Genomic DNA, 3,676 nt, shown 5'->3' on the forward strand with positions numbered 1-3,676 from the left:
GCGTCCTTGAGATTTCCGTACTCAATCTCGAACTGAGAAGCACGACTTCTCATTACTTCGACGATCTCTTTCTTACCCTTCCTTTCCGCTCGACGAACAGCCATCTCATGGTCCCTGGCAAGTTTCGAGTCTCGCTCCGAAATTTCGTTTTGCATATGGGCGAGGTCTTTTTCCGCTTTCTCCGCCTTGAAGCGATAAACATGGCCTCCCTGTGGCTCGCCTCAAGGGCCGAGCCAAGCAAGTAAAGACCCTACAAAATCGGCTAACATGATAAATAAAGGGAGCACACGAATCTGTCGGCGAAGTTCTCAAAATAAAGAAACTAACCCCATTGATGGTGCGAGATCCTTCCGCGACCACCTTCGACCTTCCCAATTCATCCACTGACGAGGGAGGATCAAAACTCGCGGGTAAACCAGCGAAGAAATCATCAAAGTCTGGGATAGGAACCTCGCTCGTACCACTCCCATCAACATAAGCAAGGTCCGGATCCCATCCTGGTAGGATAGAATCATCCATGGAAAACTCTATATCGCCAAGATCAACCTCTTTACCCTTCGAGGACCTCGCGTTCGCCTCCTCCGCGGGAACATCGCAAGGAGCAGGACCATCGGACTCGGAATCACTGTTCGTTTCCACGCCCCCTTCGAAATCGGGACGCACGATCCTCAACGCCTTGTGAACTCTCTTCGGCGTAAAGGAAGTCCAGAAAAACAGACCGTTCCTGAGGAGATCCCTCATTTCGATCGTGTCCTCGGGGAATGGAGAGAGTGGGTTGATGAAAGGACGGTCATTCAGCCTGGTCCGGAACAGCGGGATGCAACTCTCCTCGATAGATGCAGCGCTTATACGGATAAACAAGAAGAACCTCTTCCACGAGTTAAAGTTGGAGATAAATCCCTTGATCACCGACATGTGGTTCCGAGAGGTCAACCGGTAATTATCCGGCTTTGAAACAAGCTGCAGCCTAAACAGTGCTTCAAAGTGAACAGTGGTAAGGGACAGACCGTGCTCATAACTCAGGATAACAACGCCAATGAGATGCTGGAGACTGATGGGATTCAGCTGGCATATCGATACCTCGAAGCGATCCAACACACGGACGATAACTTCAGGAATCGGAAACCACAAACGGCAGCGCACTACGAACGACTCGTAACAAGTAAAAAAACCCTCTGGGGGATTATCAGCGCTTTCTCCACGTTGAGGAATACGAAATTCCACCGTGTCTGGAATTCGTTAAAATGACCGGACGGTCTGGAGAAAGTCACTAGTGCTTCTGCTTGGTGCGCCTTCTTCGACCATACGATGGATCATGACGGCGAACGACTTCCCGATAGGAGGAGTAATCAAACCATATTTTGCTGTCCACCACGCCGCATTTTCGGCTGGATCTACCGAGTGAGGCACGGACTCGACCTTCGGTATAAAAATCTCGCCATGGGCACCTTCGGACGAGGAACCGCGAGAGGTGCCTCTTTTCGAAATCTTCTTTTTGCTAGACATCTTGAAAAACTTCATGAAAACAAGAAGAACAAAAAGTGGAGTGGAAGGAGGAAATTTTTCAAACAACTTCTTATAAGAATAATTAAGTGAAAAATTATGAGAGAAGTTACCTTCCTTCTTATAGGCATAGGAAATTACTATTTACCTCCGGACTTTTGGATATAAACTTCGCCCAAGTATGCCAATCTTGTCTAACTCGTTTTACCGCACACTAGAATCTCATCGGAGATCGACGATTCTGACGAGCTGGGGGGCTAACTGTTGGGGTCAAAAACGGATACGACAAAGTTGATGTCCAAATCTCCGTAAAAATCGGCGTAAACATTTTTTACGAAAGTTATTCTTCGTAAAAAGATCCAAATACCGATTATCCAAACCAGCCACAGACAAGCTCGAATATGGCAAATCGGACCATGCAGAAGCCAAGCTCGGTCGCTACGTAGCGACCAAGCACGTACACGGCTCGGTCGCTACGTAGCGACCGAGTTCAAGCCAAAGCTCGGTTGCTACGTAGCGGCCGAGCACGCACACGGCTCGGTTGCTACGTAGCGACCAAGTTCGAGCCAAGCTCGGTCGCTATGTAGCGACCGAGCACGCACACGGCTCGATCGCTACGTACGTAGCGACCAAGTTTGAGCCAAGCTCATTCGCACTGTTGGGGTCAAAAACGGATACTACGAAGTTGATGTCCAAATCTCCGTAAAAATCGGCGTAAACATTTTTTACGAAAGTTATTCTTCGTAAAAAGAACCTTTACAAAGAGGCTCGCGGTAAAATCTTACTCTAATCTCGATCAACCAAATACCGATTATCCAAACCAGCCACGGACAAGCTCGAATATGGCAAATCGGACCATGCACAAGCCAAGATCGGTCGCTACGTATCGACCAAGCACGCACATGGCTCCGTCGCTACGTAGCGACCGAGCGCGCACACGGCTCGGTCGCTACGTAGCGACCGAGCATGCACACGGCTCGATCGCTACGTAGCGACCGAGCACTTACGCGGCTCGGTCGTTACGTAGCGACCGAACTCTCCCAGAACGTCGATACGGCACGAATCCATGCATTCTCGTCTACTCTTTAATGCTATCTCCCGTGAGACATGGCTGAACCATTCTTTGTTTCTCATGATTCGAAGTCATCAGTCAAACTTTACGATAAAAACCGCAGAAAGTTCATTTTTATCAAAGAAACCGTAATAAACGTTTTGAGTCAAAGAATGGCCCAAAGAGACCTAAAACGTAGCTCGAAGCCCACTTACGATTTCATAATCAAAAAACCATAAGTCGTATGACGGTTTATGCTTGGTTCATAAAGCAAGATAAATGTCAAGTTTCCGCGGATAAATGTAAAGTTTCCTAAGATAATCACGAAGATCGGAAAAAACAGAATATCTCCATTTTTGAGCTATGACGGCTTAAGGGTAGAAAGGGAAAGGCGCAAACCAACCTAAGAGCAAGTATATAAGGAGTCATAGGCGAGAGGCAGAAGGCAGAGGCAATACACAGCAAAACTTAGCACTTAGAGAAATTTAGGCAATTTTCCGTTTTTATTATTCGAGCTGCGACTCAATTAGGTTTAGCAGCTTTATGGTTTTAGAACTAGGAAACTCGCCAACAGCTCTCGTAGCCCAGGCTCTTACCTTGTTGTAACGCTCAAACGCGAATTCGGAATAAGATCTACTTTGCTCACTTTTTGATTTCTTATATTTTATCGTCTTTATTTCGTATTCTGATTGCTTGGCGTGTGGTATTATCAGATATTCGGGACCTCTGAGAAATTATGGTTCTCCTACTTTCCTTATTTAAACGGAAATCGACAGTGTGAATTTTTGTTCCCACACTTGTCCTTGCGAGGCTTCGACCTATCTCTCTTCATCCGAGGCACATATGGAATAAACCCGTCCATACTAGACTCCGACCCTTCTTCGGTCGGCAGGTACGGCTGAAACCGGGAACGGTAGAGCGCAACATCACGACGGACCCGTTTTGGGGAAAAGTTGGCCCAAAAGCATGGATGCCCGCGTAATAACTCTCGAACGGTGAGTAAACCCTCGGGAACCTGATAGAAAATGGTGGATGTTAGGGGATTTTTGTGTAGGATATTTGTGAGTACCACGGAACGATGGACAAGGCTAGTATTTGTATTGATTTACAAGTAAGAAAGTA

This window comes from Brassica napus, chromosome C8 (assembly GCF_020379485.1).
Source record: "Brassica napus cultivar Da-Ae chromosome C8, Da-Ae, whole genome shotgun sequence".
In the NCBI taxonomy this organism is placed as follows: domain Eukaryota; kingdom Viridiplantae; phylum Streptophyta; class Magnoliopsida; order Brassicales; family Brassicaceae; genus Brassica; species Brassica napus.